At 37.5% G+C, this 25,749-nt stretch overlaps 1 pseudogene; it reads right to left on the reverse strand.

The window, feature by feature from the left end:
• Window positions 1-17,002, reverse strand: part of LOC149798596 (sodium-coupled monocarboxylate transporter 1-like) — a 38,987-nt pseudogene extending 21,985 nt beyond the window's left edge.
• Between the last annotated feature and the right edge of the window lie 8,747 nt (window positions 17,003-25,749).

The raw sequence follows: 25,749 nt of genomic DNA on the forward strand, positions 1-25,749 counted from the left end.
ATCATCAATGGCAAACCGATTTAGCCGATGTCTCTCATTTGGCCAGTTACAATCGCGGCTACAAATATTTGTTTTGTGTCATCGACGTCTTTTCCAAATTTGCCTGGGTCGTACCCTTGACTTCCAAATCGAGCAGTGAGTTAGTGCGAGCCCTGCAACGAGTGTTGAAACAAAGCAATCGTCACCCTCTTCGATGGCAAACGGACAAAGGTACCGAATTTCTGAACCAAGCTTTCCAAAAAGAATTAAAGAAACGTGACATTCAATTTTTTACCACCGAGAATCCCGAAACCAAAGCCAGCATCGTGGAACGTTTTCAACGCACTTTGAAAGAACGCATGTGGAAGTATTTTACGCATCACCACACTCTGAAGTACATCGACATCTTACCGCACCTGGTGCAAGCGTACAACCAATCTTACCATCGAAGCATCGGACGTGCCCCGCAAGAAGTGACTCCCGAGAACGAAGTGTTGGTGTTTGATCGCCTGTTTGGTACGTCCCCGACGAGGGCTGTCCCCAAGAAAAGTGGAGTGTTGGCCGTACGAGATTGGGTGCACATTGGCAAAACCAAACGCACTTTCGACAAAGGTTACTTACCTAACTGGACGACCGAATTGTTTCGTGTCACTGGACGAGAGCATGGCCGTCATCCTGCCGTCTATAAATTGGAAGACATGAACGGAGAAGTGCTCAAAGGAACGTTTTATTTGCCCGAGTTACAACGTGTGACCAAAAGAGAAGACGACGTGTACGACATCGAAAGCATTCTCGAACGCAGAACCCGTAAAGTGGGAAAACGACGTGTCAAAGAAGTCAAAGTACATTGGAAAGGATATCCACCCAGTTTTGATTCTTGGATCAACGCTTCGCAAGTCATCGACTATAAAAAGAAGTGACCATCATGCCCTTTCACACAGACGCAGCTACGTCGACCACTCCTTCACCTAGTTCTTCTGTGCAAGATTTACAAAAACAACCAAATCGTCTTTTTCTGCCAAATCTTCGTGGTGTATTGTGTCATCGGGGCAGCCATCGCCAATTTGAGTTTGCAACAAGGAGACAAACAATTGTGGACCATTTTATTGAGCAGCTGAATCGGTTACCTGCTTCTCAATCCCTCCCTGAAATTCTCTTCGAACGGGAACAACGGGAACTTTGTGTCCTGTACCAGTGTCAGTCACCACTCCAATAAAAACAACAACCCTATTTTGGGCGGAGACACGCCTCTGACGTCCAAAAACCCCTCGGACAGCCACAGAACTCTGGAATTATGAGTCACCAAAACCAATTTTACTTACCCTTACCCAGTGACAGTTCCATGGAGGTGTTTCCCAAGAACACGTTGTGCTGTTACATGGCCAAATTACCTGAGACCATCCCATTAAATCACGAAGCCCATTGGGAAGTGGCTTTTGTAGAAATCATTCACCCGAACCAAGTCCTCAGTGTCCTTCCCAATGAAAACTTTTTTACTGTGGAAGTTCATGACAAGCAAATGCAACAGTACTTGGATACCCATGGCAAATATAACATAAAAACCCCTGGCACACAAAATCAAAAGTACACCACCTATCACTTGTTCATTCCCCCAGGCTATTATTTTAGTGGTCAACATTTGGTGAGCACCATAGCCTCCAGGTTTAATGTCGTGTTTCTTAAAGCTTTGGAAAGTGTCAAAAAAAGTGTCACCATGGAATACCACAAATCAGCTTGTCGCTTCTTGATGAAATTTGACGAGAGTATAATCGTGTTCATTTTATTTTGTCGTGAATTGTTTGACATGTTGGGAGGAGACATGGACATGAGAATGGCCATGATGAAGAAAAACGAACTGCCAGTCATTTACGACAACGAGTCTTTTAGTAAGTTATTTCGTGCCCCGGTAGAACTGAACCAAGGACTGAATTTGATGTTTGTGTACTCCGATGTGGTGGAGTACAACGTGGTGGGACACACCTCCGTACCGTTACTGCGTGTCATTCCTTTCAAAGTGGATTCTGCCACGCTCGCTGACGAGGAAGGTGGAAACACTTACCACGTCCACCGCGAATTTGTACAACCTCACTATTTGCCTGTCAGCAAGTCGTATTTAGACACGGTCAACATTGCTATAAAAGGAGATCTGTGACAAAATATTCCATTCACCAAAGGAAAAGTGACAGTGAAACTCCATTTTCGAAAACGGTTCTCTCACGACTCTTATGTCATGTATCCAGTGTACCGAGGCGTTGCTCGACAGCGAGGACACGGATTAGGAGATATGCTAAAATCGGCCTTTCGTTCGGTGGCCCCAGTCTTGAAACCGATGGTGACACGCGGATTGCACGCCTTGAAAGATTCGGTACTGACACAAGGCAAAGAATTTCTCCAAAATGTCATCATCGACAACAAAACCCCAAAGAAGCCTTCATGAGGGCAGGCAAAAATGTCTTGCTGCAAACGGGCAAAGACCTTTTGGGTCGACGAGACACACGTATAAATGCTCTGCACGCTACCGAGTCAGGCATTCAGCAAGGACAAGGTAGAAAGAAACGACGAAGAAAACACCCTTTCACCAGACTTCATACGTCTAAAGCTAGAAAGGCAAAGAAAAGAAGAACCTTTCGAGACTTAGACGTTTTCGATTATTGAGACATAGAAAAAAATGATGCACCGAGAATCTTGCGCTTGTTCCAAGTCGGAACTGGATCTGTTTGCCATGCCCCCCACCATGATGACGATGCAAGAATCCCAATGGGTGGAATTTCACCCCGTCTCCCCTTTGACGGATTCCGCTCCCATCGAGTTTGAAATCAAAGGTCAGCCCGAAGATTACATCGATCTGAATAGCAGTTACCTGTACTTGAAAGTGAAAGTGATCAAAACGGACAACACCAATCCAGGAGGCGATGCTAGAGTAGCTCCTGTCAACAATTTCATGCATTCCTTGTTCAGCGAAGTGGACTCGTACTTGAATAACAAACTGGTCAGCAGCAGCATGTATACTTACCCGTATCGCGCCTACCTGGAATATCTCTTGACGTACGGAAAAGAAGCCAAGAATACTCATCTGGATGCTTGCGTGGTATGGAAACCTGACACGGCAGGTGTAGGCACGTTTAGCGACACAGTCCTGACAGAAGATGACAATCCTCACAATGTGGGGTTTAACGACCGTCGTAAGAAAATTCTGCAAGGGCGAAGTTTAGAACTGATGGATCGTTTGCATTTGGACATGTGGTTACAAGAAAAGTATTTGCTCAACGGGGTGGATATCCGTCTGAGACTGAATCGTAGCAGTGCCGCTTTCCATTTGATGGCCCATGCCAATGAAAACAAAACTATCATTCAAGAAGCCCGACTTTACGTGCGTCGTGTGGAAGTGTTACCTAAAGGGGAAAACGACGTCAGTCAGACGTTGAGCAGAACGACCGCCAAGTATGCGATACGACGCGTAGAAGTGAAAACGTTCATCATTCCCGCTGGACAGCGATCAATGATCGAAGATCATCTGTTCCAAGGACAGTTACCCAAGCGTTTGATTGTTGGTATCGTCAGAAATTCAGCCTTCAATGGAACCCACGATCAAAATCCTTTTGAGTTTCAACGTTACAATGTGTCCAAGATCGAAGTCAGTCGCGACGGCAAGACCTTGTGTACCCGACCCTTTGAGCCTAACTTTGGTGTCGCGAAGAATTATTTGAGATCGTACTTGTCCCTGTACGAAGCCACGGGACTGTTAGGAACCAACACCAGTCACGGTATTTAGTACGATGATTATGCAGGAGGCTATGCTTTGTGGGGTTTTGATTTCACTCCAGACCAAGGCAGCGACGAGGGACATTTCCACCCTATAAAATCGGGTCAGATTCGTGTGGAACTTCAGTTTGCAAATCCACCTCCAGATCACACAGTGAACGTCCTCCTGTATGCAGAATTTGACAATACCATATAAATCAACAGTCTGAGAGAAGTCATTCTAGATTATTAGAAGCCAGGGAAGACTGTTATAACTCTTTACCTAGTGGAGAAACGTTGAAGATGGAATGTGAGGAGATCGTGGAAGAAGAAGAAGAAGAAGAAGACTCCCAAGACGAAGAAGTTATCATGATGAAGTCAAGATGGCCAGAACAAGAAGCCCATTTAGTCTCCTGTTTTGCTACATTCCTGGCAGATATAAAGAAAGAATTGATCAAGGAAGAGTGCTATGGATGTCACAACGATCATCCCAGTCAAATTCAACACGACAAATGTCTGATGTTGAGTCAAGAAGAAAAATTGGACGAATATCTGGACAAAGCTTGGGAACACATCGAGATAGAATTCGTGTTGAACGAGTGGTATAAAGGCTTGGATAAACATTCTTGTCCTCCATTAACGTCTCTGGAGTGCCGTCGCATAGAATCTCTCTTGGACCAGAGTAAGAAGTCGGATATAAACGCTTTTTACTTGTCAGACATTTTCAAGCAAAAAGTCAGGATCGAATTGATCACTTATCATTACCTGTGAAGAAAAAAACACACAAATCAATGGATACCTGGGAACTTTATTATCTTTTGAACCACAGCTCGTACACGGCTTCTTGGAATCCTGTCGTCTGTGCTAAAGATGAACTCCCTCATCGCAAACCTCAAGACCATCTAGCTTATGTAATTAACACGGACGACAGTCATCTCCCAGGAATCCACTGGGTAGCCGTCTACTTTCCTCAAGAAGGATGTGTGGAATATTTCGATTCGTACGGATTGCCTCCTCTGGAAGACGATATCATCGACTTGATGAGAAGAAATGCTCAGACTATCCGATTCAAGAATGTGAAATCACAAGGCACAGATTCCTTGGTGCGTGGACAATATTGTGTGTATTTTCTGCATCATCGCAGCCTGGGTTATTCCTTAGAACATTTAGTGACTCATTTTGAGTCTCGTTCTTCTTCTAGAAACGATGTGAAAGTAGATAGATGGTTTTGTGACCATTATGCTTATCTTTTGTCTCAAGCTAGGAAACGTAATGTCCATCAATGGCCTAATGACTTCCAATAGTGGAAATCACAATTTCATTCACAACGTTGTCAGCCTTGTCAAAAATAATGTGTGAGTTGAAAAAAATGTTTGTGATTAGAAAAAATGTTTGATGTTATATTGTTGGGTTATTGTTAAAAAATGTTAGAGTTGTTTGTTAGTGTTAAGTGATTTTGAATAAAAAATGTTGTGTTTTGAAGAAAAAATGCCTTTGTGGTTTGTTTGACTATAGAAATCTTGATTCATGCTCTTTGACTTCTTACTATCCCTCTCATGACGCTCATTGAACGTTCCGGCTCGAAAACCGTGGAGGGATGTTTTCCTTCACGTCCGCGCTTTGACTTTAAAGCTGGGGTAGCCTCCAGTCTTACCATCCATTGTCGACTCATCCTCCTACGAAGATGTGCTCCAAACTAGCTAAGCTAAACGAAGCCTACGTGAATTTGCATAGGGTCAGACACAGTCTGATACCGAAGCCAGAAGAGATAGAGAATGTGAGAATGTTAAAAGTCACTGAAGACCTGATAGAAGAGCTCTTCAGAGAAGAAGTGAACAGGGAGAAAGAAGAATGGACAGAGAAGTACAGACTTCAGAAACAGCAGAGAGAGCAGCAACAGCAGCAACAACAGCAGCAGCAGCAACCTGAACCTGACAGAGGCTTTGTCGATTGTCGTATCGACACCAAAGAGTTCTTTTTCTCTTTCCGAAGAAGCAGACCTATCGTCAGAAAGTCTATCGTCAGAGGACGTCACATTCTTAGAAACTAAAAGATTGCCATAGCAAACAAAAAAACAACAGCCCTTTTCAGGGCTACCCAATACTCTAGAAAAGAAATAGTAATCCATTTGCCAATGTGTGTATGTAGAGTAGGGTGAATATAAACATGACTCTTTTTTATAGTGTGAGTGCATGCGTTTGTGTATATGATTGTGTGTTTGTAAGTGCTCACGTACGTTTGTTGTGTGTTTGTAAGTGCTCACGTACGTTTGTGTGGATAGTAGATTATGATCATTTTTTTTTGCTGTTTGACGTGTGGGGAGAGTAGATTTGGGGTTTGATTTGATTGCTTTGCGTATGTGGATAGTATATTATTTGTTTAATAAAAGTTTTTAGAATAGTGATGGGCAGTATAAAAAAGTGAGTGAGTGTTTCTTTTAGGTCCGCGCGTTGTTTGGTCATGATCTAGGTAATATCAATTTTATTTTAAGGGATGTTTTCCTTCACGTCCGCGCTTTTAGTATAAATTGAAACTCGCTTGGCAGTCTAGCTACCCTGTTCATTCGTTAACAAGACAATGAATAGCAGAATAAGCAAACTTCTTGAACTCCAGATACATCTGGAATATGTCAGGCGCCTGTTAAATGAACTGGCAGCGGAGGCCATAGTAGAAGAGGGAAGAATAAAGAAGGAAGAGGAGGAGAGAAGACAGAGGGAAGAGGAGGAAAAGAAAATAGGAGAAAGGATGGCTTACAAGAGTCCAGAGACAGAGGATTGGGGTGCTGAAGCCAATCATCCTCCCTCTGCGCTCCTAAGAAAAAAAGTAAAAGGAGACTGGGGAAGAAGATGTTTGTGTGGTGCCAGGCCTGGAATGTGCCATTATTAACCAGGTGTCACTGGAGTTCAAAAACAAACAGCCCATTTTAGGGCTACCCCAATCTCTAGAAAATAAATAGTAATCGATTTGCCAATATGTGTATGTAGAGTAGTGTGAATATAAACACTGACTCTTATGTGGTGTGAGTGTATGTGCTTGTAAGAGCTGACGTACGTTTGTGTGGATAGTACATTATTGGGCTTTCTAAGTGATCACGTATGTTTGTGTGAATAGTAAATTTGGGGTTTAATTTTAATGCTTTGCGTGTGTGGATAGTAGATTTTGGGTTTGTTTATTGTTGCTTCAGGTATGTGGATAGTAGATCATATGAAATGAGAAAAGTAGGGGATATTTTCTTTCACGTCCGCGCGTTGTTTGGTCATGATCTAGGTAATATTAATTTTGTTTTAGGGGATGTTTTCCATCACGTCCGCGCTTTAACTATAAGAACCCACAAAGTTTGATGTTCGAACCATTCTAAGGAATAATCAAAACGAAGATGGTGGTTGCAAGTGAGTTGTTCAAGAACTTGGTACATATATGCTATTGGAAAATGGATGGTATCTATGTAGTGGAGAGACTAGAAAAAGAATGGAAGACAGCAGAGTACCTGGACTACGCTAAAAGTCTAAACGTAGCAAAAGAAGTGATAGCAGAAATGATAGAAGAGGAGGAAAAGGGATTGAGAGGTATGATAAATCCCACCTATGTCAGAGTGGGAAGGCTAAAGGAAGAACTTGACAATGCAAGCAAAGTCAGGTGCTTTCTTGAAAATATGTCGCATGGGACAGAGTGCTCTTTTGTGGAGAGGGGTCTGGACAGACTGAAGAAAGGAGAGGAGTTAATGAGAAAAGTGATGGAAGTAGAGGTAAAGAAGATTAAAGAGAGATGGAATAAAGAAAGAAAAGACAAGGAAAACAAAAAGAAACAGGCAGAGTTTGAGAGACTCAATCAAAATTGGATCAAAGTCCAGGAAAAGTTCTGAGCCATGGGTCACCCGGACTGGATACCGGAAACAGAAAAGAAGAAGAAGAAAGGAATGATGGAAAAAATAAGGGGATGGATAAAGAAGTTAAGGAGTTAGAAGAAGAAGAATAAGAAGAAGAAGAAGAAACCCAAAGGCCCTTTTCAGGGCCACTCCAATCTCTCGAAAAGAGATAGACTTTCAATTGCCTACCCCATTTTTGTTTTATTTTTTTATTTTTTTTATTTGTTTTAAAAAAGAAATAGAGACCCATCAGGTCGGGACCCTATTAAAATAGGGTCCCGCCCCTGTTCCATTTTCCCTTGTCGCTCAACAGTCCCAAAATATATTCCCCATGTTAAATTCCCATTGTCGCTCAACAGTCCCACGATTTATTCCCCATGTTAAATTCCCATTGTCGCCAGGGTACAAACGTTTTGCTGTAATGTTAAATCCCCATTCACTACTCACATGTACACACTTGAACATGTTAAGACGGCCTTTCTGGCATGCAAACTCCTATGTTCTACCCACGCCACCGATCACCATCGTCACCTAAAATATCAAATGACGTGCGTGATATATATATATATATATATATATATATATATATATATATATATATATATATATATATATATATATATATATACATATACATATACATATATATACATATATATATATATATATATATATATATATATATATATATATATATATATATATATATATATATATATATATATATATGTGTGTGTGTGTGTGTGTGTGTGTGTGTGTGTGTGTGTGTGTGTGTGTGTGTGTGTATCACCAACATTACTGTCATCAACATGCATTTTAAATTAATATCTTACGTTTGAAGCTGCAAGAACTAATGCACTCCTAAGTATGGCCTTTAACTTATCAAAAAAAAACCTCCTGACATTTTTCAGACAGTGAACTTGGTTTTCTTACTCAACACACTGGTCAGGAGTTCAGCAATTATGGAGATATTTGGACATTATTTCCAGTAACATATATCGATACAAAAAATCTGCATTCGTTTTACTGATAGGTACAAGGAATTCAGAGATTGCCCTAACTTCTATAGGTTTAACTTGACCGTGTCCAATAATATGTCCTAAAATTGTGACACATCCATGGCAAAACTCACTTTTATATCAAATAATAGTTACAACTGCATCACTAAGTTTATCAAAGAATTTCCGGTTGCCAAGTGATCTTTCCAGGTATCCTTGCAGATGATGAAATCATCGATGTAAGCGTCGCAATTATCTACACCAGATGTAATCATGTTCATTAAATTTGAAAAGTACTAACCTTTAATAACTAACGATATAATTTTATATTAATAAAGTCCTTCTCGAGTTACGAGTGCCGAAATTTCCTTTGCCAGAATCCTACCAAAAGGTCAAATTGTGTGACATGTGGTATTTCCAGTTGTTTGTAAATGCAGTCTCCTATTCGTGGCATTGGAAATTAATCTGTTTTGGTCACACTGTTCACTTTTCTACAAACGTCGGTGCACATGCGGAAAGTATTATCTGATTTCAGCAAAAAACACATGGTGAACTACAGTCACTCTTGAAATCTTTCTCCAACAAATACTACATGTCTAAAATCTACAATTTCATCATCATTGTAAATTGTATTTGTTCGTGCTGAAACATCTGGAAACAAGGGCTCATATACTTGTTTCAGTTTGCTCTTTTCCTGCAGCTGTAGATGTGAAAGTTTCTGGTCCAGATTGTTTAATATTTTTGATTTCTGAAGATTCGTTACACCAAAGTCACTACAGTCCAGTTTCATTACAACTCTTAAATCGTCACTGTCTTGAATAGGTACAAATCATCCTCACTGTGTTGGATAGGTACAACTCATCCTCACTGTGTTGGATAGGTACACCTCAACTGACATCATAACAAACAGGGATATCTCTATCGAAAAAGTCCTTTACAATATTTCTTTGGCAAAGTTGGTTTTGTTTTCGTCTCCAGGACTATTAATGATGTAATTTAAGTCACTTATTTTTTTTCAACTGTATTAGGACCACAATACTTAGCCAGAAGAGGATTTTGAGGTAAGGGCAAGAAAGTCATAACTCCGTCTCCAGGCTTAAAACTCCTTTCCTTTGCATTTTTGTCATGCCTTAATTTCATTTTTGACACAGTGTGCCATTATTCTGCTAAAATGTTCGTCAAATGCATGAATACGTTGCAGATGACCTTTAGTTATCTTCTGATTGGATTTTTCTACCATTTGACAAGTGTGACAGGATCTACCATATTAACAAACATCACTTTAGTTCTCTGTCAATAAAAATGATTCAAGCTCTTGTGACAACTCTTATTGACCCCTGAATTACCAGTCTAAGATGTTTTATTGGTTAGGCTAAGAATTATCTGTCTATACGACTTAGGAAAACAGTTTGATAGCTCACTCACCACGTTACCAGCAGGTACCTCAGTTGGTCTGCCTTATCTGATACAGACCCCAGTTTTAGCAAAATAACAAATAGGTACTTGCGCAGCGTCAGTTTTGCTAATAGTCTTCCGAGACACACAGGAGATCTCACGATCGTGTTTCTGTCCGACAATGATTATCGATTTATCACCCTGATTAGCATAAAGAGAATGAGTAGTAAAAAGAGGATCAATATTATCAGTACCTCTTGATTGATCGATATTAGGAGTAAAATTGACATCATCAAAACCGTACTCACAACTGTGTCAGGTAAAGGAATAATGTCCTGATCAACATCATTCTGAAGAACTACTTTAGTCATAGCTATAGTAACTGCACAAGCTGGATATAAATGAGGGATTTCATTTTCAATATGATCGACTTTCTGATCCAAACAACGCCCGTCAGTTACAAGTTGATTAACTAAGACCTTATATCGAGATAGGTAATTGCCTAGTAATAAATGAATTCCCTCGACGGGTAAATGCGTCATTGTTCCGACTGTCGTAGGTCCTGAGACTAAGTTAGCTGACAAATTTATACAATAGAAAGGAATCACAACAAACAATATGTTCCTTCAATAAGAACACTTTCATTAGAAGTCTTCTCAGAAAATCCCTGACAATATAAGACTCTGAGAAGTTCCTATATCCCTAGAACTTTTAATAGGTAAAGACTTCGCAGAATGACCCATAAGTTATATAGAATGAATAGTTTATAATTCTGCATAATGAAATCAGATTGGGATTTATTTTACTCAACACATGTATAGCTTTCTGCGCATGACTATGACCTTGACCTTTTTTGAAATAATAGCATTTGGAAAGACTTTGTTTTGATTCTTTTGCTTATTTTTCTTTTGGAAGCAATCAAAATAACGAGCCCTTTTTAGCAATAGGTGCACTTAGGAAGAGATAAGGATTTCTGATTAGTCATATCAGGAACTTGATCTCTAAATGGTGTGCCAGCATGAAATTTGGAGTGTTCGTGTGAGAATGAGATAGGTTTTTTCTTTCTTTTTCAAACCTGCTGAAAGGAAGACTTACTGACAAATGAAACTTTGTGTGTCAAGGAATGATCGTCAGCTGCACTTGTAGAATTTTCTAACGTTTTCACATTTGGTTCATCAAGGTAGGTATAATGTCAACATGGAGTTCGGAAACCAGGAAAGAAAAGGAATCATACTGGATTTGCAGTCTTAGAATACTAAAACCATGCGGCCTTAATCAAGCACACTAGGAAACAACAACCACTCGCAAACTTACCGCTTATAATTACTATAAAACAATGAAATATCCAGGATATAATTTACGATTACATCAATTTATACAAAAGCAGATGGTGATATGCCATGCCGCATCCATTTGTTAAGTCGATATGATATATAGAATCATCAGCCTGAAGGCATCTAGTCGAAGCATTAAAGATTAACATGTTTTGATTCCAGTAGAAACACTTATGTAAACATTTGTAATTTCAACGTTGTGCTTATTGTTTGTCTTGTCTATAGTTTCGTATTGCCTTTGAAAAAAGATTCAGAGTCGAAAGTGCCCAGGCTAGTGAGAAACTAGATGTGCTATGTTAGTTGTATCTGGTTCAAAATCACATTAGTATTTTCTGCGGGTGTTTATAGAATCCCTAATCTTTATTATCATGAGCATGTAATTCACATAGTGTAGTGTTCGGTGTTTTCAATTAATCGATATCTTTTGGGTTACACTTAATCCTTACCCTTTATGTTACACTTAATCCATACCTTTGAGTTACACTTAATCCATACCTTTGGGTTACACTTAATCCATATATTTAGGTTACACTTAATCTATACCTTTGAGTTACACTTAATCCATATCTTTGAGTTACACTTAATCCATAGCTTTGAGTTACACTTGATCCATACCATTGGGTTACAATTAATCCATACCTTTGGGTTACACTTAATCCATACCTTTGAGTTACACTTAATCCATATCTTTGAGTTACACTTAATCCATACCTTTGTGTTACACTTAATCCATATCTTTGGGTTACACTTAATCCATACCCAATGGGCTTCAATCCTGTTACACAATAAGCACTTTAAAGTACAGAACGGAATTTATTTTTTTAACTGTATCTAAAATGTCACAAGTTATAGGTGTTATCCAACATCATCATTGGGTTTATCTCTTCTTAAAGTGCAAAACTAAGTCCCTATAATCGCATAACTTAAATTTTACATGTAGCGACATCATAAAAGTTTAAAGTTCTGGATATCATCTTTCAAAATCACACATGGAGATTTATACACCTTAGTAACATTTTAATGTTTGATTATACGATTATACAGCAAGTTCTGTGAATTAAATGAAATGGCCACATTGTATAGAACAAAAAGGAGCACATTATTTCATACTAAACATGTCTAGCGAAAACATTGTATTATTTTCATGGCATTACAATATGGACGAAAAATAAACCTTGCTAGGCGGTGGCAATTTCGCAGTGGCAACACCCTTGAAATGTACCCTCATTGTCTAGGTCAGATTACTTACCGTAAGTACTCTGTATTATATCGCGAGAAACCGTGTTGCTCAATTGGCTTAAAGGAATACAATTTTAGTTTTTCTCAAGAAAGTTTTGATATGTACCTTAATCAGGACAGCGAAAAATCCTGCAAACATTACCGCAGATTGAAATACATCTGTCCAAATCACAGCTTTTATACCACCCTGAAATATAGGAAATGGATGGAGATTCGAATTCATCTGTCGAATTATTTCACCTACAATTATTATTCGAATTTTAAATTCACATGAAATAAATGAGCTAAATATTATTGTAATACACTTTTATGAGTATATTGTATTTTCTTCTCGAATTTGGGACACGTGCCTCTTCGGCTAATCAGTGAGCCCTTCAGATTAAGAAACTACCAAATATCTACAATACCAAGTATGTCATGTTACATGTTATGTCAGCAAACTACAATACCTTGTATTTTTCGTATTACTTGCCGTGTCAGCAATCCACATTACAACTAGTTTTAATGTTACATTTAACTGCAGCAATCCCCCTTACCACGTGATGACATGTTACCTTTTATGTCACCAAAACTAGCATCTAAAGAGATATTACTTAATGTATATATACACACTTAACTTATCAGTCGATTGATTGGCTGACTGACTGCTTGGTTGAATGATTAATTGATTAATTAATTCACTGTTTACTTGATTCTAAAATATAATGTTGTTCAAGATACTCACAATCGCCGTGTATATGACAGATGCCAAGACTACAGACACGATAGAACCCCATTGTGGAAACCCCGTCACTGGAATGGAAAATTCCCGGTCGGAACAACTTGTTTTCGCTAACAACGTATTGCTTTCTATCAATTGTTACTTATTTTGTACACAATCACTTTTACAGATTCAGTGGATCAGATTGCCAGTATTCTGGATTTCCGTATAACATAAATGAATAACCATGTTTCAGTACTTGGCATAGAATAAAAAGGAGCAATTTGCTGCAGTGAATTTTTTCGCGAGTTGTCGTGCTCAAATTGGCTTATTTTACGCGGTTTCTCTTATACATTTTTAGTAAAGGTCTTTGTTAAAATTGTTTAATTTCCAGTTTAAATTAGAGGAACGTGGGAAGGCGGTATTCGGTATCGGCAACAGCATTCATTAACAGTTCGATTTCAATTGAAATGATAAAGAAATCTCAGATTACAAACCCGACCATAAATAACACAAGCCAATAATTAGAGACACATAAGCAAGTCGGACGACTGGAAGACGTACTCTGAAAATAGGTAATTTTAAAAATATATATTTAAATATATTAATATCAAAAAATAGATTATTAGGTTCACAACCTGATAGGATTCTTTTTCAACTTACGAGCTTCCAGGGCTATTGCTGGGCCGAACAAGACGATCCCCATGTACAAAGTCTGCAAAAGAAAACCCATGCCAAATTTCGTTTTGTTTCTTAAGTGTACGTTTACCTTGCTATTAACACTCTTTGATCAGAATTTTGACAATGCTTGTAAGAGAAGCGAAACTTCCTGACAGCTTTATTAATTTTCAAATACAGTACCCAAAGTGTGACTCTTAGATAGAGTGGAAATGAACATTGCATTAACTTAGAAAGAAGATTCTATCTGGGGACTTATGCAGGTTGCTTGTTAAAATAATCCTTATTTTATTTTTGTGGTATTTTCTTTCAGAAGAAGAAGACAATGAGATATTTTGGAACACGTACATACGTCAGCATGCCAAGAACAGTACCTACTGTTCGAATATGTCGAGATTTGAACCTCAGTTCTAAGTACGGAAAAAGAAATAAAACATAATGAAATAAAAAAGTAAAATAATTTGGCATATATGTATGTATGTATGTATGTATGGCTGTGTGTGTATGCATGTATTTATGTATGCATGTATTTATGTATGTATGTATGCATGTATGTATGTAAGTATGTGTGTGTGTATGTATGTATGTATGTATGTATGTATGTATGTATGTATGTATCCAGTACCAAACAGTCTCTCGTGGATGCCCTGGAAGAACGTCTGAAGTCCACCCCTCTGGACAATCAGAATGTGGAGACCTACTGGGCGGCATTAAGAGAGCTGGTCTACAGCACAGCTTCGGAGCTCCTAGGACCCTTTACCCGAAAGCACCAAGACTGGTTTGGTGAGAACTGCGACCAGATCAAGCAGTTGCTGGATGAGAAACACCGCTTCCATCAAACCTACCTCAACAACCCCATATCCATCTCCAGGAAAGATGCGTACAACAATATACGCAGAATTGTACAGTATAATAAACTCAGCCAGATGCGAGAGACATGGCTGATCAACAAAGCTGATGAGATCCAGTGCCACGCAGACAGGCATGACATGAAGAACTTCTACAACTCCCTGAAAGAAGAATATGGACCTACATTCTCTGGATCATCCCCCATTCTCAGTGCATACGGAAACACACTAATTACTGATAAAGAGGAGATTCTTCAACGATAGGCTGAACACCTTCACGGCGTCCTGAATCGCCCTTCATCCATTAATGATGAAGCCGTCAGTCGTCTCCCGAAATTACCCATCAACGAAGCAAACGATGACCCTCCAACCTTGCTCGAGACACAGAACGTCTGCTCGCCAGCGGCAGAGCCCCTGGTTCAGACTGCATCCCAGCTGAAGTCCACAAGGAAGGTGGCACATCCCTGATAGAAAGGCTCTATCAAGTGTTCTTACTGATGTGTCAGCAAGAGACGATCCCCAGAAATTCAAAGACGCTTCCATAATCCACCTGTGTCAGCACAAAGGCAACCGCCAGGACTGCGAAAACCACCAGGGTATATCCTTGCTCTTAATCGCAGGAAAGATACTCACCAGAATCCAATAGAACCGCCTCACTACGCACCTTGACCAGGGAATCGTGCCAGAAAGCCAGTGTGGATTCCGGAAAGAACATGGGATCATCGACATGGTGTTTGCAGCGAGGCAGCTACAAGAGAGATGTCAAGAGCAAAACGCCGACCTTTTCTCCATCTACTTCGACGTGACAAGGGTCTTTGACACTGTCAGCAGAGAAGGCTTGTGGTAGGTAATGGAAAAGTACGGATGCCCAAAAACATTTATATCCGTGGTGCAGCATTTCCATGGCAAAGTACGGATGCCCGAGAAAATATAGATCCATGGTGCAGGGTGTCCACGACGGCATGCAGGCACGAGTCCAGGGCAATGGAGAGATATCTGAGTCATTCACAGTAACCAATGGCGTCAATCAGGGTTGTGTTCTGGCATCGAAAATGTTCATTCTATTGTTCTCTGCCATGCTAATTCTTTCAAAGACGAATATGTTGGAGTCAGCATCTGGTGCCGTACAGATGGAAAACTGTTCAACATCAGGAGGCTTCAAGCAAAAACCAAGGTTATGACAGACACCATCACAGAATTCTTAGTTGTTGATGACTGCGCACTCATCTCCTGCTTAGAAGCCGTCCTGCAACACGTTGATATGTGCTCCACCTACTGCACAAGCTTCGGTTTCACCATCAGTACCAAGAAGACTGAAGTCCTGCATCAGCCGGCCCCTGGAATGCCCTATGTTGAGCCCAACATCACCGTCAACGGCCAAAACTCAATGTAGTGAACCGCTTCACCTACCTTGGCAGCACACTGTCACAGAGCGTCACTATTGACGACGAGGTGAACCTCTGCATTGCCAAAGCCAGCGCAACGTTCGGCAGACTGTATGCCGACGTCTGGAATAAAAGAGGCATCATCCAGACCAAACTAAAGGTCTACAGGGCAGTTGTGTTCCCCACACCACAGTCTCAGGAAAATCCTCAACATCAAGTGGCAGGACAAGATGCACACAGGCTCCAGGACAGCAGCTGCAGAACTAAAGAAGCAAGCCAGAAAAGCGAGTGCCACCAACCCTCCTGGAGAAGTCCCACTCATCCCTTGTCCCTTATGCAAACGAACATTCCGTGCAAGGATCGGCCTCTGTCTTGAATGTGGACATTTTCACAAATTACCAGGATTAAATTCGTATTTCATAAAGATTACACGATTTAGGTACATGACTTTCACTCTCATGCAAACTGTCGGTCGTCTGACCTAGCGAACACTCACATCATGCGAGCTAGTAATTTTTAAAGGATGTATCAAGGCAACCACCAACTTGATGGCCAGCAAGTTAACACAAAACCATCCAAAGTTCCCAATAAATCACTGGAACCCATATACATAGATCTCCGCAGTGTGCCCAGCATCATAATGGACGACTCAAGTGTAACCATTAAAGATATGGCTACCGGAAGTACAGTCTTAAGTCGATTTCCGACCAGAAACTCAGACGTGGTCCGTTGTTTTCCGCCTGAAAGGGCATAATAAATTCCGATGCCCAGGGACACTACGATGGTAATTCCAAAGATGATGTAGTCCGCGAAGTGGAAGGAATGGATCGTATTGGTCATTGTGATGAGTGTTACTGTGGATAAGTACCAAATCTGCAAGCATTAACACTAATAGATGTGGTAATAATATAAATTGGACCAAGTATTGACACTAATAAACGTGGTAATAATATAAATTGGACCAAGCATTAACGCTAATAGATATGGTAATGATATCAACTAGACCAAGCATTAACGTTAATATATATGGTAATAATATAAATTGGACAAATCATTAACACTAATATATACGGTAATAATATCAATTGGACCAAGCATTAACACTTATATATATTTTAATAATATCAATAGGACCAAGCATTAACACTAATATATATGGTAATACTATCAATTGGACCAAGCATTAGCACTAATAGATATGGTAATAATATCAACTGGACCAAGCGTTAACACGAATAGATATGGTAATAATATCAACTGGACCAAGCGTTAACACGAATAGATATGGTAATAATATCAACTTGACGAAGCATGAACACTAATAGATATGGTAATAATATCAATTGGACCAATTATTAACACTAATAGGTATAGTAATATCAATTGGACCAAGCATTAACACTAATAGATATGGTAATAATATCAATTGGACCAATTATTAACACTAATATATATAGTAATAATATCAACTGGACCAAGCATTAACATTAATAGCTAATGTAATAATATCAACTGGACCAAATCTTATCAAGACGTGAATATAACACGTAATGTGGAAAATATAAATTCTTCAGAAGCACAAGCTATAAATGATAATGATAACAGTATTTCGTAGTAACATGGTAAAATGGATCCCTCAAATCCACTGTATAAAAAAATCAACATCCAAAGTAGATATTAATTGAAAGAAAGATAGAAAGAAAAAATGAAGAAATTTACAAGAATACGTTAAGGGAAGACAAAAGAATAGGATGTAAATAAAGAATTTAATATGACCAATATGTTTCCGAACGTGCAATTTTCCATCCTATTGATTATCTATATGACATTCATACTTTATATACCTTTAATCTAAGAAAGTTGACAAGAAGGCCAAATAACATATTAAGCTAATTAGTCAAACATATTAGAACTAATTAGTCAAACATAATAAAACTAATTAGTCAAACACGTAAAAATACGCAATGAGATCTTTCTTTCTCACGGAACATATACTTTGTGCCCCAATAATTAACTGAAGACAACGTTCCTCACGTGGACACTTTTGCAATGCTGTTGCATAATTATACACTTCTCTTGCATTTATTATTTAATTAATATTGAAGGTAAATAATTTTTAATGGACTTTCCCACTCAATTAAGACGCGTATACTGTATGTATGTATGTATGTATGTATGTATGTATGTATGTATGTATGTATGTTTGTGTGTGTGTATGTACGTACGTACGTACGTATGTCTGTATGTGTGTGTATGTACGTACGTATGTATGTGTGTGTGCGTGCGAATGTGTGTGTGCGTGCGTATGTGCGATTTATGAGCATATGAGATAGTGTATGTAAACTGTCACTGTTACAAGAAGGAAATGTTATGATTTCGTTTTTTTGAGAAAGATGCATTGAAAGTTATCGGTTTTTCGATTTCTTTACTGTTGTATACATTTTGTTTTCGTATGTCTTATTACTCTTATCTGAAGTGATAACTCTCCAGTAAGGACCCGCCAGGAATCAACGAAAAGTTCCAATTACTCACTATTATTGACAAGCATGAGATAGTCATACTTGTCGTTTTATTTTCAATTGATTACACTGCCATGCTGTTAGTCGCTTTCAACAGGGTAATCGTTTACAACAGAGCGTGCAAAGTTAAAATCAATGTACAGCAACAAATAGTTCTAACTGTCATTTATTGGTTTGCTTTTAATCATCCATCGATCATCATCAAATCATTATTGCATTCTGTGAAAGAGTACATCGTTGTCTTTTTCACAGTAAACATTCTGATTGCAGCCTTTTAGATTATTTTTAGACCGTTCCTCACACTCCCTCATATAAATCAATTTCGAAAAATCACGTAAGTGACCCACGCGAACATGTCAAATTATACTAAAATTAACAAAACTGAGTAACCAAGATATTACTTGTAATTACAAATGTAAGGAATATAACTTCATTTGTAATTAAATCAGGATTTTTTAAAAAAAATTCAGAAATCAAGTCTGGCTAAAATCTAAGATAACATTAAACATGAACATAACTCAAACAGGTATTTAACTATGGATTAATTAAATATATATTAAAATAATAAAAATAAATTTTGATTTAAATTCCTCTATTAGTTCAAAATTCAAAACCGATATCGTAAAATCCAAGTTGATAAAACCGTTTTAACATTAAAACTATGGACGCATGAAACAATAAAAGAACTGTGTAGCTATATTTCATTGTAACCTAAAAATTTATTTTCGATGCTGAACGAGTGGGTGAGTTCATCGCGAATTCATTCACACAATAGTGTTTGTTCTTTCCATTTCACAAAGTTATTAAAATTTTAGGAAGTTTTAAAATGTTTCAAAATTTAAAAGAAATATTCGTTTAAGTTGACTTATATTCTTTGATAATTAGAGATTGTAACTGATGACTTTACTAAAGTTATATAACAAAATCAATCCTTGAGATCATATTTATCAGTTGCATAGAGATGTCTACAGGATCAAGGAAAAAAGCTTCATCCAAATTATTTAAATGCTCTCTTAATGTTTAATTTAAGAATCAAGCGACTTTTCTATGTTTCCATTAAACTCTACTTTTTCTCCATTTCATCACATGACTTAATATACGGCCATTAGATTCACGTCTTCCTGAGGCGTCACTAGATGCATGACTCAATGCATCGCCAATAGAGCCACGTCCTCCATCTCCTGATCAGAACCACATCCTCCCATCTCCTGATCAGAACCACATCCTCCCATCTCCTGATCAGAACCACATCCTCCCATCCCCTGATCAGAACCACATCCTCCCATCTCCTGATCAGAACCACATCCTCCCATCTCCTGATCAGAGCCACGTCTTCTCATCTCCTAATCAGAGCCAAGTCTTTGCATCTCCTATCAGAACCACGTCTTTTCATCTCTCATCTGGGCCACGTATTTTCATTACTCATCAGGGCCACGTATTATCATCTTCTCATCAGGTCCACGTCTTTTCATCTTCTCATCAGGCCATGTATTATCATCTTCTCATCAGGGCCACGTCTTTTCATTTTCTCATCAGGGCCACGTATTATCATCTCTCATCAGGGCCATGTCTTTTCATCTTCTCATCAGGGCCATGTCTTTTCATCTTCTCATGAGGGCCATGTCTTTCATCTCTCATCAGGGCCACGTCTTTTCATCTTCTCATCAGGGCCACGTATTATCATCTCTCATCAGGGCCATTCTTTTCATCTTCTCATCAGGGCCACGTCTTTTCATCTTCTCATCAGGGCCACGTCTTTTCATCTTCTCATCAGGGTCACGTATTATTATCTTCTCATCAGGGCCACGTCTTTCATTTCTCATCAGGGCCATGTCTTTTCATCTCTCATCAGGGCCACGTCTTTTCATTTCTAATCAGGGCAATATCTTTTTATCTCTCATCAGGACCACGTCTTTCGATCTCTCATCAAAGTCATGTCTTTTCACATACTGATTAGAGCCATGTCTTATCACATACTGATTAGAGCCACGTCTATATTACATATATGTCTTATTATGTCTTGATTAGATCCTCATTAGAGCCACGTCTTATCACATTCTGATCAGAGTCACGTCTTATCACATTCTGATTAGAGCCACGTCTTATCACATCCTGATTAGAGCCACGTCTATATTACATATATGTCTTATTATGTCTTGATTAGATCCTCATTAGGGCCATGTCTTATCACATTCTGATTAGAGCCACGTCTTATCACATCCTGATTAGAGCCACGTCTATATTACATATATGTCTTATTATGTCTTGATTAGATCCTCATTAGGGCCATGTCTTATTATATTCTCATTAGATCATTTGTATTAAATAACTTCAGCAAATGATTAATGTATGTGAATGTAAAACCGTTAGTAATAGAATACCCCATTAGTACTCATCAATTGCTATTTGATAAAAATAGATATGTACGCTATCTCCAGTTTTTTTAATCTAAATTTATAGAATGACGCAAAGTATATTCATGCAACATGATAGATCTGCATGGATGCTTGGATCAAATGACAACACAACACAATGTGATGAAAGATGGAAGTTTACGATATGAATTAATATCAGGGAATGAAAATAAGATTCAAGTAATCTGAGGGAATGAATATAAGATTCAAGTAATCTGACAGAATGAATATAAGATTCAAGTAATCTGAGGGAATGAATATAAGATTCAAGTAATCTGACAGAATGAATATAAGATTCAAGTAATCTGACAGAATGAATATAAGATTCAAGTAATCTGAGAGAATGAATATAATATTCAAGTAATCTGAGGGAATGAATATAAGATTCAAGCAATCTGAGAGAATGAATATAATATTCAAGTAGTCTGAGAGAACGAATATAATATTCAGGTAATCTGAGAGAATGAATATAAGATTCAAGTAATCTGAGGGAATGAATATAAAATTCAAGTAATCTGAGGGAATGAATATAAGATTCAAGTAATCTGAGAGAATGAATATAAGATTCAAGTAATCTGAGAGAATGAATATAAGATTCAAGTAATCTGGGAGAATGAATATAAGATTCAAGTAATTTGAGAGAATGAATATAATATTCAAGTAATCTGAGCGAATGAAAATAATATTCAAGCACTCTGAGAGAATGAATATAATATTCAAGTAATCTGAGAGAATGAATATAATATTCAAGTAATCTGAGAGAATGAATATAAAATTCAAATAATCTGAGAGAATGAATATAATATTCAAGTAATCTGAGGGAATGAATATAAGATTCAAGTAATCTGAGAAAATGAATATAAGATTCAAGTAATCTGAGAGAATGAATATAAGATTCAAGTAATCTGAGAGAATGAATATAAGATTCAAGTAATTTGAGAGAATGAATATAATATTCAAGTAATCTGAGCGAATGAAAATAATATTCAAGCACTCTGAGAGAATGAATATAATATTCAAGTAATCTGAGAGAATGAATATAATATTCAAGTAATCTGAAGGAATGAATATAAGATTCAAGTAATCTGAGAGAATGAATATAAGATTCAAGTAATCTGAGGGAATGAATATAAGATTCAAGTAATCTGAGAGAATGAATATAAGATTCAAGCAATCTGAGGGAATGAATATAAGATTCAAGCAATCTGAGGGAATGAATATAAGATTCAAGTAATCTGAGAGAATGAATATAAGATTCAAGTAATTTGAGAGAATGAATATAATATTCAAGTAATCTGAGCGAATGAAAATAATATTCAAGCACTCTGAGAGAATGAATATAATATTCAAGTAATCTGAGAGAATGAATATAATATTCAAGTAATCTGAAGGAATGAATATAAGATTCAAGTAATCTGAGAGAATGAATATAAGATTCAAGTAATCTGAGGGAATGAATATAAGATTCAAGTAATCTGAGAGAATGAATATAAGATTCAAGCAATCTGAGGGAATGAATATAAGATTCAAGCAATCTGAGGGAATGAATATAAGATTCAAGTAATCTGAGGGAATGAATATAAGATTCAAGTAATCTGATTGAATGAATATAAGATTCAAGCAATCTGAGGGAATGAATATAAGATTCAAGCAATCTGAGGGAATGAATATAAGATTCAAGTAATCTGAGGGAATGAATATAAGATTCAAGTAATCTGAGAGAATGAATATAAGATTCAAGTAATCTGAGAATAAAAATAAGATTCAACTAATTTGAGGGAATGAAAATAGGATTCAAGTAATCTGAGGGAATGAAAACAAGATTCAAGTAAGCTCGGGGAATGAAAATAAGATTCAAATAATGTCACGGAATGAAAAAAAAGATTAAAATAATCTCATGTAATCAAAATGACCCAATTGTACTCATTTGAAACAACAATCAACTGAAACAAACATACGACTCGGTCATTTGTACAGCCGTATGATTCATAAATATTTGTAAAACCTTGTGAATGTGTTCACTGACAAACCACAGTTCTCCCAAATTCATGGGTTGGCCCACACTTGTATCGGCCGCACACGGAATCAGGTCACAAATAGTACTTCCATTTCAGTACCCACGAATGTAGTTCTAGTCTATTTTTAGAACATATTTTCCTCTCTCATTTTGGTGGAGATAGAAGAGTTATATTTATGCATTATTGGTAGGGATTTAAAGGTAGTAACTGTTTATGCTTGAGAATATGCGCTTAGGGTGTGGTTTTCTATGTGTATTTCGGCGACAGTGCACAGTGAATAAGAAGGCCTTGGTGATGTAGAGAACATATAGTAAAATTCACTGTATTTTATGTCCATACACCATTAGTGGATCCACCACGCGCGCAAGTTTACAAATAGCGGTTTCGTCTTTATATGGCCTTGATGGTTACATCATCTTCCATATCCATATCGACACGCAGACGACCAGAGAGACAGCCTGATATACCCACACACAATTACGTACAGACATTACGTATTGAATTTGATGGGGTAAATGGTATTTAAAATGATAAAAATCACTCAGATTTCATAATTTGTTGTGGCCAATGCTACTAAAATAAACATTACAGGACTGATTTCATAATTTGTTGGGGTAAATGAAATTGAAAATAATATTATAGGACTGAATCATGACAAATATTATTACTAAAATAACTGAATCAGAATAACAGTAAATCAGTCTGAATAAATATTATTATCAAAATAAAAATAAACCTGAATCCCTTGACTGTCAAGGATAAATATTACTATCAGATTAAACATTATAATCATTATTATTACAATCACTAGTAAATAATAATTATCGGAATTGTCATTGTTTTCATCAGAATCCGTTACCCCAGACAAAGCTGAAACGTCCGCTGTTGTCATAACCTTTACTTTCACAATCCCCTTTAGTGACGTTTTAACAATCACCACGGCCACTGGTGACAGCGCTATTCTCATGATCTCACATAATCATTTTCAGTTGTCTGACGCGTGTATTAATAATATGTTTTGTTTCATATTAGTAAGATAATTTTGATCTAATTTTTTCAATTGCGAGTGAGAGAGATACGAATTTCTCAACGTCTTTATCTTTGACTGTCGCCAAGGATTGAAACATAGATCGTTGAATTAGCTTAATTAACCTGTATTCAGATGGTAGTGTATATCTATCTTCAAATGTTCATTGTGGTAATGATTCGTAATCAAAAGAAATTTTCTCAGGATTCAATTCATCACATACTATTTTACAGTCATGTTTTAATTTTTTTAATTGCAGAAATAATAGCCATAATATTTTCATAGTTCATTATACAATAAATATATATTTAAATTATATTCTTCAGCCAAGACGATATACAATTGTGTAGGTAAGTAAAACATTTTTTTGAACTGTGTTATGTTAATTGCCACACATACATTTCAATTATTGTACATTATTTAACGACTAATGACACACACAAAAAATCGCGTTAATTAGTAATATAAATATTACGCAGTAGCAAGTGGGGCAACTACTTAATTACTGTACTGGTGATAACTAAGTTAAACAAAGTTAGCTCCCTTCATAATATTGATCTGACGGAAACTATGATTAAAAGTATTCGTGGCGCCAAGAAAAAATTTGGCGACGATGGTGCAGCTCACGTGTGGTCAACATTCAGAATCATGCACAATACCAAAGATGTTGTCATTGCTACAACGAATGACCAACGAGCAGTGACGATTATTTATCATCTCGACAACCAAACATATTTTCGTATAATAAAATTTATTCTAACGGTAGATACTGCAGAAGACGATAGTTTGATTATCCGTGACAAACGTGACCCTGTCCGTCTTAACACTAGAAATATTGTTACGTTAAATAAATAGTCCAAACCAGGAATGTTGACTGGTTTTCACAAACCGTATTATGAACCAGCGTATCCTGCGACTGCAGTTATTTATGCAATGTACCCGATAAATGATCAACCTAGCGTTAATGATCTCAAACCAAAGGAATTTTCTAAAATAAATTATGTGACCGAGCGAATTACATAACACTTCACAAACGCGATACGTGGAAATAAACTAACGGATCAAAACGTACAAATATAAGTGATTGGGCATAAACAGTTAAAAATACCGGAGCGTCTATCAAAGACGTTCCTGAACAGGAAAAGAAACTAAATTTCCAGTAATAGCAAAAACTATAACCGGAGAGATTTTGTACGAATCGAAATGTAAATAGAATGGAGCTCTGATAAATATTATTGATCATAATGAGCATGCGTGGACGCTGACAATATTTTCTCGAGATCGAACAGTCAGATTTTTAAATGAAATATTTTCGATTTTATCAATCAGATTAGTAAACGCGATCCTGTACCTGAATGGTTGTTTCAAAACTCTGAAGATGATAGTGATCCGATAAGGCCAGATGGAGGTGTTTGTATCAAAGAAAAATGTAGATTTGATCAGTTTGTAAGACCTAATGGTGATATTTATCGAACAGAATTTCTTCATACAAAAATGAAAGATCTTGCGTTAAAATATATCAGCGACTATGAATATTTACTCAGAAATTGTTTTACTATTCCAGAGAGAAAAATTCGTGGAAGCTGACTCGATTGGAATTTCTCGATTA

The sequence above is a fragment of the Sinohyriopsis cumingii genome, chromosome 5 (genome assembly GCF_028554795.1).
Source record: "Sinohyriopsis cumingii isolate HCF-2022 chromosome 5, ASM2855479v2, whole genome shotgun sequence".
Classification (NCBI taxonomy): domain Eukaryota; kingdom Metazoa; phylum Mollusca; class Bivalvia; order Unionida; family Unionidae; genus Sinohyriopsis; species Sinohyriopsis cumingii.